The following is a 16,777-nucleotide window of genomic DNA, read 5'->3' on the forward strand; positions in this document are numbered from 1 at the left end:
AATGCTGAACAATAACACATACAAAGAAAATGGCTCATCTTCAGCCCTGCATATTCTATCGAATATATTCCTTGAAGCGCAGTGAACTATTGAAGGCTGCCAGATGAGGTGGTTACAAGTTGAGATGGCATGAGATTTCAGAAGAATTTTTGTAAAGTTAGGACTCAACGCCCTCATCTTCATTTCTTAGTGGTATGGTTTTCTTATGATGAATGTTATCAACCACTTAAATATTATGTTGAACTTGATGATTGTATTTTCATTAAATGTATATGCCTTTGAATAAAAATGTAGCTTTTAAAGGAAAAAGGGTCAGAATGGTTCAGTGGTGTACCTGGCTTGGCCATCTGGGGTGGAGAAAGCTCCCTCCTCCAAGCGTGGAGGGTGGGGGGGTGCATGGAAAGGTTGCTGGGCAATAGTCAGCATGCACACGACTGTTGGCTCTGCCTGTCCCTTGCCCCAGAACAGGAAATTGATGTCAGAGAGGGTTGAACCAACAGCCTTGTGTATGCGGACCTCACAGCTCCTAAGTATTTTCTTTCTACAAGTTGGTGGATGGGCAATAGCTATTGGCTCTGAGTGCTGGATACTGTAGAGAATGACATGTGGTCAACTTTGTCACTGTCCCCGCAGGATCTCAGTATCCCCATCATGTCTCCATGAGTTCTGTCCCTGTCCCATTACTGTAAGCTCTACTTTAACCGCATAAGCCTTGAACACCTATGATTTTAAAGTGTTTGAGGCTTGTGCGGATAAGCACAGAGCTTGCAGAAATGGGACAGGGACAGAGCTTGTGGCTACATGACGGGAAATTGAGATCCTGCGAGGGAAGGGTCCAAGTCCCCATGTCATTTTCTACGATAGGCCACTTCTGGTCCAGTAGGTGAACTGGCTCCAAATTGAGCTTCATGGTGTTGGTCTTAAGGGGTGCAAGCTGCCCTCCTGACTGCAGCCATCGCAACCCTCCCATCTCTCCCTGACAACAACCCCGTGTCTCCCAACCCCTCTATCCCCATGAGAGACAAGTCCACACCTTCATCCCCATGAGAGACAAGTCCACCCCACTCCCCCCAACAAAAGCCAGGATGAATGACCACTCCCTCTGGCCACCGGATGCTTCCCTGAACCCCGCCCCCCCCTCCCCGGTAACTTTGTCTGAAGTTGAGAGCAGGAGCAAGGCTGTCCCTCCAGCTCCGAGGCCTGTCAATCCAAAATGGTGAGCCTTCCCCGGTACTTCATGTGATGCACTGGGAGGGGCCTAAGGTCCCTCCCTGAGCCAATCAGGGCCTTAGGCCAGGCCTCCCTCCCTGTGCATCATGAGATGCACCAGGGAGAGGAATGCCCGCCATTTTGGATTGGCGTGCCTTGAAGCGAGAGGAACCAACTTCAGACAAAAGTATGGTGTGGTTTAGGGGAGCATCCAGTGGAAGGAGGGAGTGGGCATCCCTCCTGCCTTTTGGGGAGGGGAGGGGATGTTTCAGGGGGAGTTTGGCGTGGGGGATGGGCATCCGGTGCCAAGAGTGAGTGGGCATCCCTCCTGCCAATTTTGGCTGGCACAGGGGTTTTTTGCAGTGACAAGAGGGAATGGGCATCCCTCCTGTCTGTCGGGGGGTTCGGTTGTTATCGAAGGTTAGGGGGCAGCTCGGCTTATGGTTTAAAAAAAAATGGGGTAGATATTGTGCATCTGTGCCCATTAAAAAAAAAAAAAAGATATGGTATGTTTTATAAATATATTAATTTGTATCAGGACAGTTAAGCAACTGGTCTTGACCAGTCGCTTTTTTTGGATTGCTGAAAGCAATCTTTTTTTTTTTTTTTTTTTTTTTTTTTGTACATTGGTATTTCAATTGGAGAATGAGCAATCCTGTAGAAAACCATGTAGTGAACCGTTTTCTGCATCGGGTCGCCAAATCCATTCATCACTAAACTAATCAAAACCAGTTTAGCGACTATCATTTGAGGATCGCTGACTTCAGAGCATCTATCTCTTTGACTTAATGTAGTGTGGGATTTTTTTTGGGGGGGGGAGCATTTCTGGCAGAGTGGCCTACACAAGCCGAAGGCGGTGACTATTTTCATTCTCTTTGGTTTGTTGAATTTGATCCTCATTCATTGGTCTCGCCTCTGTGTCTGCTGTTGATCACAGGGCCTTGATCTGTATGTATTTATTTAAAACATTTCTAATCCACTTTTTCACCAAAGCGGCTCACAATTCACATATACAACTTAAGATATATACAGTATGCCAAAGATGTTTTGAGATGAGAAACACTGGAAGGAAGATGGGTTGCACTTGTGATTAAGAACATAAGAACTGCCATCAAAGTCCATCAAGTCCGGTGATCCGCTCACGCGGAGGCCCATCCAGGTGTAACCTGGTGAAAACTTAGTTACCCGTATCCTTCTATGCATCTTTTGAGGAGATGTGCATCTAACTTGCCCTTAAATCCTAGAACGGTGGGTTCTGCATCAATCTCCACCGGGAGAGCGTTCCAGGTGTCCACCACTCACTGTGTGAAGTAGAACTTCCTGGCATTTGTCCTGGGCTTGTCCCCCCTCAGCTTCAGTCCATGACCTCTTGTCCTAGTCATATTTGACATCGTAAATAAATTTTTATCCTGCTCTATCTTGTCGATTCCTTTTATTATTTTAAAAGTCTCAATCAGATCCCCTCGCAGTCTCCTCTTCTCAAGGGAGAACAGTTCCAGTTTTCTAAGTCGTTCTTTGTAGTTCAAGTTCTCCATATCTTTTACCAGCTTCGTTGCTCGCCTCTGCACCCTCTCCAGCAGCTTTATATCCTTCTTTAGGTAGGGAGACCAGTGTTGGACACAATATTCCAAGTGTGGTCCGACCATTGCTCTATAAAGCGGCATTATGACCCTCTCCGATCTCGTGATTCCCTTCTTTATCATGCCCAACATTCTATTTGCTTTCTTTGCCACCGCTGCACATTGTGCTGACGGTTTCAGGGTCCTATCTATCAGTACCCCCAGGTCCTTTTCTTGTTCACTCTTACCCAGGGTTGCACCTGACAATGCTATACTCGTGCTTCTTTCATGTATACAGTAATTTTGGGGGAAATGACTTAACATGAGTACTTTTGTTACAAGGGAGGAAAATACTACTCCTGCCAGAATTCTGCACTACTGCACAGCACAGAATTTGTGCAGTGGTCCCCATCTACAAAGAATTCTGCACAAACCTGTCATTTCCTGCACTCCTGGCCCTGCTCCTGATCCAACAACCAACTTCACCTTCCCTAATGCAGGTCTGGCCTCTGTTCGGACTCCCTCCCAATGTGGAGCTGATATCTCTTACCTGCAAGCCCTCCCAAAGCAGTGGTGGTGGTCGGCCAGCAGAGGCAATGTTGTAAATAGGCTGCTTGTGGCCGGCCCCATCAGAGCCTTTCCTCTGCCACGTCACTTCCAAAGGGAGGTGGGAGGGGGGGGAAAAACACTGATCACTTTACTTTGTATTGGAAAAAATGCAAGCATACTCCCCAAGATTAACAAAAATGTTCAGGAATTCAGAAAAAAATAGGTCCAATGTTATTTTGGAAACATTTAAATTATGATCATAATGTAAATCCTATAATCTTTATGGAACAATGAAATGTTTTGTCATCAATTATATTAGGTAGCCCCACTTTAAAGAAGGAATAAAAAAAAGGGAAATAAATACAATAATGTTAAGTGGTTCTCAACAGAATTATTAGCCTTAAAAAGAGAGTGCAGAAAATTAGAAAAAAGATGGAGAAAATATCAAACTGATGACTTAAAATCTTTATGGAGAAAAAAAGATTTCCTCCTTCAAAAAGTTACTAGTTGATACAAGAAAGGATTATTATTCTAAATTTATTGGACACAAAAAAATTATTTAAACTAATAAAGGAATTGGCTAACACTACTAATATAATATTCCTACTGATAAACCACCATCAGCTCAACAACTAGCATGTTATTTTAAAAATAAGGTTCAAGATATTAAAAATCAATTTCCACCACTATGACTCTACACACTTGTTCTATAAAGATCTAAAAGAGGACCTTTACTGGACTGAATTTGGCCAAATAGAGTGGGATGACTTTATCAAAATTTATGATAAATATATTAATTCTTATTGTTATTTAGATATACGCCTTCATACATCCTAGGATGTGCACCTTTATCATTTAAAATGATTATTTTAGATTGGCTAAATGAAATGCTTCAGAAAGGTTCCATTCCCAAATATCTGAGACAAATTTTATTAATTCCATTATTAAAAGACATCAAGGTAAATATAAGTTAAATATCCAACTAAAGACCAGTAGCATCAATTCCATTTTTTGTAAAAATTATGGAAGGACTAGTAAACTCTCAATTAAACACATTGATTAGGATGGAGTATGTTGAATTTTTCAGTCTGGATTCCGCAAGGTTCATAATATGGAAACTATTCTGGCTCTCTAATGGATATTGTAAGAAGCAACATTTCAAAGGGTTATAAAGTATTAATACTGCAATTTGATCTTTGGAGTGCCTTTGACTTTGTTGATCATGTTATATTAAATATATTAGATGATCTTGGCTTATCTGGAAATATTCTAAATTGGTTCAATAACTTCTTTAAAAAGAACTTATAAAGTAAAAGTGTCCAAAATGATATCCAAAGAGTGGTCTCTTCCTTACGGTGTTCCCCACTTTCACCTACCCTGTTAAATATCTTCCTGCATGCTCTGGGGGGGTTTTCTGAAAAAAGCCAAATTCATGTCATTTATATACATAGATATTACTGTTCTCATTCCTTTTTCCTGCTCGTTATTTCATATTAAATTAAAACTAAATTATACTTCCCCTTCCCAATTTGCGGTTTTAGGACTCGCGATTTTGATTATTCATGATTTCCTAAAAATGGAATCACCCCCACCTCCCTCCCAGACCTCCCCGGACCTTACCTGGTCTAGTGGTCTTTCGTGGCAAGAGCTATCTTCCTATGCTCCTGCCCCATGTAGATCACTCATCCAAAATGGCTGCTGTGAGTTCCTATTGTAGTTTCGAGACTATGGGAACTCACGGCAGCCATTTTGGATGAGTGATCTGCACGGAGCAAGAGTGTAGGAAGATCGCTCCTGCCCTGAAAGACAGCTAGACTACCAGGTAAGGTCCAGGATGCTGGGAGGGAGGCGGTGGTGGGTTAGTCAGTCCAAAAGTTATTTTGTGAATTTTCAATATTTGCAGGCCAGCTCTGCCCCTAACCCCCGCAAATATTGAGGGAGGAGTGTATTGCATGAAGTTGATAGGGAATTGGATGTTGAATCATCAAATTAAATTGAATAAGGATAAAACTAAATTATGTTTTTTAATATGAATTGTGAAACTAAAATATTAACCATAAATAAAATGGATTATCCACTGGCTAAAGTAATAAGAATATTAGGATCACAACCTTTCACTATTACTTCAGGTCAATTTGTTTAATAAAAAAAAGCCTTTTTGGTCTTTTTCTGGAAACTTAGGGCTCCTTTTACAAAGGTACGCTAACGTTTTTAATGCACGCACTGGATTAGCGTGCACTAGCAGAAAATCTACCGCCTGCTCAAAAGGAGGTGGTAGCGGCTAGCGCATGTGGCAATTTAGCGTGTGATATTCCGTGAGTTAAGGCCCGCGCTTGCGCGCCTTTGTAAAAGGAGCCCTTAGAAGGATTAGAAAGTACTTAGATAAATATACTAATAGGCGGAATTGATAATCTTTAGTTTTGTTTCAACTAGACTATTGCAATGTCACTTTTTTTTAGGTTGTCCTAAATTTATAATTTAAAAAACTCCAAACACTACAGAATACAGCCAGTGAATTAATCTTCAGATTGAAAAAAGTGATAAGATTAAACCTTATTTACGTGAATTACACTGGCTACATATAGAGGGGAGAATACTTTTTATAAACCTAAGAAACAATGATACGTTTCGGTATCCAGTCATTAGGAACATTAGATACAATAGAACTTTTAACTCCACACGGGCATATCAAGCAGCAAAACTGTGGAAAGCATTGCCAACTAATTTTAACCAGCAATCTAATTTCAAATGTTTAAAAAAAGGTCTAAAGGCCTATCTATTTCATGAATTTGTTACTAATAATTCCTACTTTCCCATTCTAAGGTAGTTACCGAGTCGTCCCTTCGACTCGAGTTTCGCTAATCATAAGCTTCCTCAGGAAGGAACGTTATCGTAAGATGTTGTTCTCTGGTGGAGCAATCGATTCCTTATTTGTGGCACGTCCACGAATAAGGAACCAATTGCTCCACCAGTGAACAACATCTTAAGATAAGTGACAATGATTTATAACCTTTATACTTTTTGATTCTGGTGGATTGGGAACCGTGAGGTACAGTGATGGTTCCTGTGGCAGCCTGTGGGTTTTTTTTTGTTTTTTATTAATGAATACTTTAGGTTGTGGGCTCAGCACTTCACTAAGGGCTCTTTTTACTAAGGTGCGCTAGCGTTTTTAGCGCACGCTTCGCACCAAGCACTAACACCAGCTCAATGCTGGCATTAGCGTCTAGCGCGCGCTAAAACCGTTAATGCAGCTTAGTAAAAGGAGCCCTAAATTATTATATAAGGGTTAGCGCGGCCGGCGGTTTAACACGCGCTATTACATGCGTTAAACCACTAGCGCTGCTCGATAAAAGGAGCCCTTAGTAATAACAAACAAATTTCAATAAATCTGTAAAAGCTGCCACATTTCTATGGATTCTATTTTTTTTTTTTTTTTTTATTTGGCAGAGAGATTATGGTAATAAAATTGATATTTATAAAGTGTGTGCTAGTAGATATTCATCATAGTCCAAGAATATTTGAAGCAGATGAGTAATGTATCCATAGACGATCTTATTAACTCTCTGCACTTCTCCTAAAGACAGATCCTACAAAGACTGATATAGCTAAAATCATTTCTTATATTTTCCCTGGAACTCTTGGTATACTGGAATACCAAGAAAGATTACTTTGCTGCCTGCTTATTTGATTTTGAGTGACTGATATTGATGGCTCTGCAGTTCCCCAGGTCATTTACATATTCCCCATAAGCTTGCCTATTCTGGCATGGATGTGTATTGAGTGCTGTGAGCATAAGTTCTATAAATTCCAGGATGAAGGGTCCTGGAAATATATCAAACCTAATTCCTAGTTGGGAATATTTTATGAACTGTTGAGACACTAATTATGGCTATTACTTAGTTATCCATATAAACAATAGCACCATCTTGCTTGCCCTTGTAAGGTATTTTCAAACTATATTGTACATCCAGTCCCTCCTTCTCATGTTTCAACCCCTGCTGATAGATTCCTATTAAAATATTGGCATTCCTTTCCGATTTTCCTTTTAGTTTCTAAACCACTTAGGCCTGTCTAATGCATCTAGTGGTATAGTAAGCATGAAATATATAAATAAAGGTATTTTCACACTAATTAATAGTATCTTCTAAAGCTGCTGAGTGTAACTTAATTCTCGGCCTAAATCAGTGGTTCTCGACCCAGTCTAGTTTTCAAGATATCCACAAAGAATGTGCATGAGAGAAATTACATTTGCATACAGTGGATGCAGTGCATACAATCTCATGCATATTCATTGTGGATATACTGAAAACTTGACTGGCTTAGTATTTCTCAAGGATTGGGTTGAGAACCCCTGGTCTAAATTGATCTATTCAGGATCAGTTTTTCCTTTTTAATGGCCTCTTCTGATCTAGTCCATTATGGGATAATGTTGCCTATTATACGGTATACAGATTGGTTATGCCTGAGTGTTGTATCTGCAGAATAAGTGGTAAGGGCATTACCTTTATTCTATTTTGGCTTTGGTGTTCTTTTATAGTACCATGTTTTAAAAAAATTATTTTACAGTTTCCTATATTGCAATAAGATTTATATTTTTATATTGCAAAAAGGGAAACTCCCCTGGATTCTTAGCTTGCTTGTGTAGAAAGCTTTCATGCCCTCCGATATAAACTGGCCTAAGCGCAGTGTTTGCAGCATATCCAAATGTGGGTTTTTTTTTTGTGAAGATGGTTCAAAACATGGTGACGTAAAAATATATATATGTCTAGAATATATTTCTATTGGAAAACCTGACGCCTCAGCCCCACCACTCCACCGCTAAAGTTCAATTCAAAAACAGCGGGAGATTTACTGTGAGAACTTCATCATAGGCTGTCGGGTTTGTTACAATTTTTTCGTTGTTTATTTTTTATGTGTATAAATATTTTTCCATTATATCTTAATTCTAAGAATAAATAATGTGCTAGTGTAAGACTCTTCAATCTCTAAGCGTCTTGATATAAACTCTAAAAGTAATTTTTATATATACTCATCTTCAGCAACCCGGCTTAAACCCAGGGAGTCAGACCCGACATGTTTCACAAAATGTGTTTTATCAAGGGTCTCCCTGTAGAACATAAAAAAAGACAAGAAAAGATCGTCATGTACATTTGCATAACTACTCCCCTCGAATAATAATTATTAGTTTTCAGTTATGATGTCGCTTGAACAATGAACTCACCAGGGGTGCCGCTGTCATCCGACTCCACATAATTCATGAGGAAAAAGATGGCGGCGGCGTCCCTGGCGCGAAATTTAAATCCCCCTGTGTTTGCGTCCAAGGCTCATGGCAAAGGAAAATTCCAACAACTACCTATAAAAAGAAGGTTACATTTGAGAGTACCTCGGGGGAGTCCGATATGTCAAGCGAGAGCTCGGTTGAGACGAGTGTGGAAAAAGTGGGGGAGTCTACCAACACAGACCCCCAAACACGAGGACGAACGAGACGACAACGGGGGAGAGGGAAAGTTCGGACAATGCCCTCTCGACAGTAATAAACCTCTCATCTATAAATCTTACAAATCCACAAAGAGAAATCCTAGAGAAAGGACTGGGTTTTGTTAGGACCCAATCCCCAGATTTCTTTAGATTACACGTGGCATTCCATGCATTCATTAGAAAGATGCAATTGAGGGTCTTTTTTGGAGAAAGACATGAACAAATACATCAACCTTCGGATGATGCACCAATTGAAGATCAAATAATATCGGACAATTACTCTATTTCAATTTGTAAAACCAAATCTTATTGGGTTCCCCCTGGTCCTATGGATCCTTTGATTCACACCTTTCGTGAGCTGGTGAATACTGAACTTAAAGATCTTCAAAAGAACTGGCAAAATATGGGACCTTATAACACCACAAAAGCCCAAAATGAGGGCTTTCAAGAACTATTGAATAATAGGGATATTGTCATTATAAAGGCTGATAAAGGGGGAGCCACTGTTATCCTTGATAGGGCGAATTATGAACAAGAAGCAGCACGCCAATTAGCAGATACACGAGCTTACAAACTGCTACAAAACGATCCTACTACGTTGTTAGGGGAACAAATACTGGAATTTTTGAATATACACCGGGAACGAGGTACTATTACCAGAAAAGAATATTCCTTTTTGTTTGAAAGAAGCCCGAAGATTCCGAGGATCTCATTTGTACCAAAAATTCATAAGACTCTTGAAAATCCACCGGGGAGACCCATTGTAAATACCCGGTCCTCGATTTTAGAACCTCTTTCAAAAATAGTGGACTTTTTCCTCAGGGATCAAGTACCCAAGATCAAGTCCTATATAAAGGATTCTTCCCATTTTTTGAGGAATCTGGATAGTCTTCAAAATATTAAAGTATCTGATATATGGCTGGTGACTCTCGATGTTGTGTCATTGTACACACAGATCCCCCAGGAGGAAGCTCTGACTGTTATAAATGAGTCCCTCCAAAAACGGGACACTCACCGGATTTCAAATGAATTTTTGATGCAACTAGCTACGTGGGTTATCAGGAATAACTATTTTCAACACCAACACCTGTTTTACCAACAAACACAGGGGGTGGCGATGGGGGCAACCCTAGCCCCCTCGGTGGCGGCCCTATATATGGCTCGATTTGAAGAGACTTGGGTCTATACATCAGCATGGATGCAATATATAGAGTCTTGGGGTCGATTTCTAGATGACATTTTTTTCATATGGCGTAGCACTATACAAGATTTACATCTATTTTTAGAATTTCTAAATTCAGTTGATCCAAACATAAAATTCACGATGACCTACCACAAAACAAAAATTGATTTCCTTGATATTACAATTCAAATATGGGGGGACAAAATTTATACGTCCCTATATCGGAAACCGGTCACCCGGAATACAATCTTACATTTTACCAGCTTTCATCCTTTTAAACTTCGGTTTAACTTGCCAGTGGGACAGTTCCTACGATTACGTAGGGTCTCTTCCACTATGGAAGAATACAAAAAACAAGCTACTGAATTGAAAAAGCGCCTTCTTGATAGGGGATATCCACCGCGTTCCATTAAACAGGCCTTTTATAGGGGAAAGTATGCTCAGAGAGAACTCCTGTTGCAGACACAACCCATCATTCAGGATGAGGATGATAGGATGACTTGTGTTCTTCCGTTTTCTAGAATAGTACAAATGGTTGAAAAAATTTTCAAAAAATATTGGTTTATAGTACAACCACATGTAACACTCAGTACTTTTCCTAGAATAGCATACACTCGAGGGAGCACACTGGGTCAACAGTGTAATTTTCAAAAATATGGTATCCGCCCACAAGAACAAACGGGAGGAGGGGATGGATACCATGGTACATGTGGGAAATGCCAGTGGTGCCCTTTAACCATCCAGGGTCAATCCTGGCAGGTTCCGGGGCGTCAGATTATCTTAAAAACTCGAGATATTACAAATTGTGACTCCCAGGGTGTCATTTATGCGATAACATGTCCATGCGATCTCATTTATGTAGGTCGCACGAGTAGGAAAATAAAAACTAGACTAACGGAGCACAAATCACGAATCATAAATCGGAACATGCAAGCTCCTTTGGTGGAGCATTGGACAAGATTGAACCATACAGTGGCGGAGTTACGTTGGCGGGTCATCAGAAAAGTAATCGGGTGGGATGGAGAGGGGGACCCTATAAAACTAAACGAATTAGAACAGAGGTTCATTTTTTCCTTGGATACAGTTCAACCCCAAGGATTAAACATGGAGATTGAATGGGGGACGGTATGATCTGGTTCGAGCCAATGAGTGGTGGGGGGTGGAGCCTTGGACGCAAACACAGGGGGATTTAAATTTCGCGCCAGGGACGCCGCCGCCATCTTTTTCCTCATGAATTATGTGGAGTCGGATGACAGCGGCACCCCTGGTGAGTTCATTGTTCAAGCGACATCATAACTGAAAACTAATAATTATTATTCGAGGGGAGTAGTTATGCAAATGTACATGACGATCTTTTCTTGTCTTTTTTTATGTTCTACAGGGAGACCCTTGATAAAACACATTTTGTGAAACATGTCGGGTCTGACTCCCTGGGTTTAAGCCGGGTTGCTGAAGATGAGTATATATAAAAATTACTTTTAGAGTTTATATCAAGACGCTTAGAGATTGAAGAGTCTTACACTAGCACATTATTTATTCTTAGAATTAAGATATAATGGAAAAATATTTATACACATAAAAAATAAACAACGAAAAAATTGTAACAAACCCGACAGCCTATGATGAAGTTCTCACAGTAAATCTCCCGCTGTTTTTGAATTGAACTTTAGCGGTGGAGTGGTGGGGCTGAGGCGTCAGGTTTTCCAATAGAAATATATTCTAGACATATATATATTTTTACGTTACTACTAGTCTAGATTACACTTACAAATAAATACTTGCCAACATACCCTCAAAACATGGTGAGACATGTCGCTTTGATCATGTCATACCTTTATTGAATGTTTTACTGGCTCCCTGTTAAAATTCTGTACATTGACTTGTAAAACTCATCAAATTGGCAAGATAGAAAGGGATTCCCTGATATAAACTCAATATAGACCCCCACCTCCTTTGATTGGCTTCAGAACACCACCTTATGGTCCCTCCTCTATATTGTACCAGGTTGGCATCTACCTGCCAATTCAGAATCCTCTGTTTTTGTTTTGAAGGTCTTTTAAAATCCCATTTATTTTTTGTTAGCCTTTGCTGGTTGTGCTGAGATCTGATGGTTGGTGGGGTGGTGGCTACTTGAGTCTAGTTTTTTCTGTTGCTTGTTTTTTTCCATAAACTTTTTCTGTCCTTGTATGGAATTGTACTTCTTTACCCTTTCTCTAAAGTCTGTATGTCAAAGATATAGCAGAATTAGAAAAGGTACAGAGAAGGACAACAAAAATGATAAAGGGGCTGGGATGACATTTTCCTATGAGGAAAACATTTTCCTATGAGGCTAGGGCTCTTCATCTTGGAGAAGACAGTTCAGGAGACAGATAGGGAAAATACACTAAATAGTAATCAGGTACTGTAAGTACTGCAATCCACTTTAATACCCAAGGAGGACAGGAGGCATGTCAAACAAAAATAACCATAACCATATAGAAGTCTATAAAATACTGAGTGGAGTAGAATGGGTATTTCCAAAAATACTAGGATAAGAGGGCATGCAATGAAGCTACTAAGTAGTATCGTAGATCTAAAACAGTGGTCTCAAACTCAAACCCTTTGGAAGGCTGCAGAAAAAATAGTTAATGTCTTATTAAAAAAATGACAATTTTGCATGAGGTTAAACTCTTTATAAATCTTTCCTTTAACTGTTAAAGGAAATATTTATAAACTATGAAGAGTTTTACCTCATGCAAAATTGTCATTTCTTTAATAAGGCATTAACTAATTTTTTCTTCAGCCCTCCAAGTACCTTATTTTCTCTGCAGCCCTCAAGAGTTAAGTTTTTAACATCTTTCCTTTCTCAAAACTGACACCTTTCAATCACTATATTGAAAATAAAATCATTTTCCCTGACCTTTGTTGTCTGGTGACTTTGGACTCCTTTTACGAAGCCGCGTTAGCAGCTTTATCGCACGTACCTTTTTAGCGCACGCTAACCCCCGCGCTAGCCAAAAACTACTGCCTGCTCAAGAGGAGGCGGTAGCGGCTTGCGTGGCTGGCAAATTAGCGCGCGCTATTATGTATGTTAAACCGCTAACGTGGCTTCGTAAAAGGAGCCCTTTGTTTTTCTCTGCTTTTAACTGTTTCTAGGGCCTTCTTGTCCACTGACTGTTTTTTCTCTCGTCTTCATTTTCTGCCTTGCATCCATCTTTGGCATTAACTTAACATTCAATTTTTCTGCTTTCTTCTCAAAATCTACATTTTCATGTCTTCCCTTGCTATCTCCCTCTCCTTCCCTCCCTATTTCCATGGTCTGACATCTCTCCCCCCCCCACTGTGTAACATTTTTCTTTCCATTCTTCCTTACTGCCCCCTATAGTTCATCTCCCTTCCCTTCCTCCTTTCTGGCCCCTCCTTCCCTGTCCAACATTTCTCCCTCTTTTCTACCAGTCCAACATTTTGTTCTCTCTCCTGCATGCTTCTCCTCTGGTCCTCCTTCCCTCCCCCAACCAACCTATCTCTCTCCCTCTCTCCCTCCATGAGTCCAACTTTTCACTCTTTGCCCTCTCCCCCTTCCCCAGTGTAACATTTCTCCTTCCCTCCTTTCTGTCCTCCCCATCCATCTCGCTCTCTCCATGAGTCCAACATTTTCTGCCTCCTACATGCTTTCTCTCTCTGTCCTTGCCTTTTCCCTCGAGTGGCATCCCTCCTTCCCACCCCTCAACCCAACATGCTCTCTCCCTATGCACCATCTCACCCTCCCCTCCAGTGTGTAGCACCTTTCCTTTCCCTTCCTTTCTGCCAGGAAGAGCAGCACCTCTTCTCCCTTCCTTTTGCAGTACCCCTTCTCCTTCCCTGCTCCCCTTGTCCAGCAGTACCCCTTCTCCCTTCCCTCTCTCCATGTACTTCTACACCAGAGCCCGCCTCCCTCCTGAAGGCCTGCATGTTCCCCCTCCCCCCCCTCTTCTGTGCAGCATCCTTCAGCTTCCCCTCTAGCTTCCTGGTCTTAGTTTAAGCTAATTGCCACAGCCTGCAAAGAGGATCACCGATGCTGGAGTGATCCTTGCAGGCTGCCATTGGCCTCTGCAGCACATTCCGTCTGCGGTGGTCCCGCCCCTCCTCTGACGTCAGGGGCAGGATCGCGGCAGAGGAAACGTGCTGCTGAGGACGATGGCAGCCTGCAAGGATTGCTACAGCACTGGTGATCCTCTCTGTATGCTGTGGTAATTATCTGAAGGTAAGAGCGGGGAGCCAGGGGTGAAGCCGGAGGACGCTGCAAAGAGCTGGCAGCACTAGTACGGACAGCAGTAGTACAGTCCGCGGTCCGCAAAATAGTACCTGGCATATGGCTCATGGGCAGCGAGTTTGAGACCGCTGATCTAAAACAAACCAGAGAAAATATTTCTTCACTCGACATATAATTAAACTCTGGAATTCATTGCTAGAGAATGTGGTAAAAGCAGTTAGCTTAGGGTTTAAAAAAGGTTTGAATAATTTCCTAAAAGAAAAGTCCATAAGTCATTATTAAGATGGAGTTTGGAAAATCATCTGCTTATTTCTAGGACAAGCAACATGAAATATGTTTTTTGTTTTGTTTTGTTTTTAACTCTTTGGGATCTTGTCAGGGGGACTTTTGACTTAGGTTGGCAACTTTTGGGAACAGGATACTGAGCTTGATGGACTTTCTGTCCCAGTATGGCAACTATTATGTTAAATAAGTTAAAAAAAAACCCGTGCCATTGCTTGTGCACATTGGTAATTAAGCCTATTTAGCAGGCAACAGTCCATCATTTATAGATTAATACTGTCGGCACTAGTTTCAAAATGGGCCCAAGACTTCCTAAATTGGACACACATTTTATGCTGGCATTCTGCCTTTAAGGAGTGTATCAGTGCTGTAATGTGCTTAGCAGGATTTGTGGTTTAGAAAATGGACAGAGACTTCAACAGAAAGGTGCTTGTAGCACTCTCATTATATTTATTTATGCCCCTTATTGCCTGTTTTATAACTCTGGTTTTGGCATCTGGCACATAATAGCCAAAGATGGGCAGAAGGGTCAGTGTTCTGAATCTGATTTTTGTAGTTTATAATGAGAAACAACCTTTGTCTTATTTAGAATATTTTTGTTACTTTTTAAAGGATGTGGTGTCTTAAGAGTTTAGGAATGTCTGGCATTATTATTTATTTATTTTTTGTTACTTTTTACTGCACATGTTTTAAGGCAAAGGAAGATAGTGCAATTTAAGATAAACAGAAAGTACCACAACTAACATGCCATACTTTTTTCCTTATTTTAATTTTGTGAAATATGCATGTAATGGAATTTTTGTAATCCCATGCCGTTAATTAAGGCTATCACTGCATAACAGACCTTTTACTGGTGCTGGCAGTCTGATCATGTTCTTTGTGCATAACTGTACCTCTGTATTACAGAAATGCATACACTGTGTAGCATTATGTAAACTGAAGTATTTCTGTAGGAACTTGAAAGGGATCAGGACAATGTTTTTGTTTTTTAGCCTTTAATCCATAACCCTACTTCCCTCTTCCCACTGCTCACCACCCTAGCCAGCAGATTAACCACCTCCCATAACCAGTGCTGTGGAGTCTGAGTCGAGGAGTCGGAGGAAATTTCGGGTACCTGGAGTCGGAGTCGGAGTTGCCAAACAATGCACCGACTCTGACTCCGACTAAATTTAGATTGGAATTAAAAAAAAGCAAGTTTAAATGTCCCAATTCACAAAAAGTTACAATTAATGACTTCTCTACTGTAAGAATAAAGACTAATGCATGCAGTGCCTCATGTAACCGCAAAATGAACACATGCTTCACTATATGGCACGCAACACACAATTCGGAGCACCAATACTTATAAATGTATTCTCCCTTGTTGTTGTTTACAACTTATTTCCAACGTTCAACAAGGTTTTCAATACCTCGTTGGTAGAAATCACCTGGTGTAGACTCAAAAAAATTCATCCAACCAAGCTCTCCCACCATACGCACAACATCGTTTTACGCGGATGAAAATCTTGTTTCACGCGCAGGGTCGTTTGTTTACCGGGGCTAAGCCATTCCTTACGCTGCTTCATATTGATGTACAGGCACCATTTTTCGTCGCCAGTTACAATTCGGTAAAGAAATCGTTCCTTGTGTCCATGAGTTGAACGGTGACGAGCAAGCAAACCAGCGGAGATTGTGGCTCGTTGATTTTTGTTGTCGTCACTTAAAGCAGTAGTTTCTGTGGTAATGACATGTATGTTGCCTTTCTTTCCTTCAAGGAATGTATGAAATACATTTGCATATTAATACAGAGGAGTCGGGGAGTCGGAGTCAGAAGTACAAAAAACTGAGGAGTCGGAGTCGGAACATTTATCTACCGACTCCACAGCCCTGCCCATAACTGTATCCCCACCCTAGCATCCAGTTTGTCTTGTCTGTTTAGATTGTAAGCTCTTTGGAGCAGGGATTGTTTCCTTTGTGACTCTACAACGCTGCGTACATCTGTTAGCGCTCTAGAAATAATTTAGTAGTAGTAATGATTGCTGCACACTTTCTTATGCTTTTTTTTTTCTGGCACTTGGATGTTTTAAGTTAGTTGAATATTCAGACACAGCTGCAATTTGCTGCACTCACTAACTTTTCCTGCCATCATCATGTTCAGATATCATCCAAATTCTGGCCGTTCATTGACATGAACGGCCAGAATTTGTGTTCCACATGGCCAGAAGTAAAAGCAAACAGCTTATGCAGCTGGTAGTGGATGCTTACTCATAAGTGGTTTTAAATATAAACCTGATTTTGTATTTGCAT

The 16,777-nt window shown here is 40.8% G+C and overlaps 1 protein-coding gene across 1 annotated transcript in view; it reads left to right on the plus strand.

Moving 5' to 3' along the window:
- FAM207A (family with sequence similarity 207 member A) overlaps positions 1 to 16,777 on the plus strand; it is a 247,385-nt gene that overhangs the window by 104,088 nt on the left and 126,520 nt on the right. The window lies entirely within an intron of this gene.

Source organism: Geotrypetes seraphini, chromosome 5 (assembly GCF_902459505.1).
Source record: "Geotrypetes seraphini chromosome 5, aGeoSer1.1, whole genome shotgun sequence".
NCBI classification, from domain to species: Eukaryota; Metazoa; Chordata; class Amphibia; order Gymnophiona; family Dermophiidae; genus Geotrypetes; species Geotrypetes seraphini.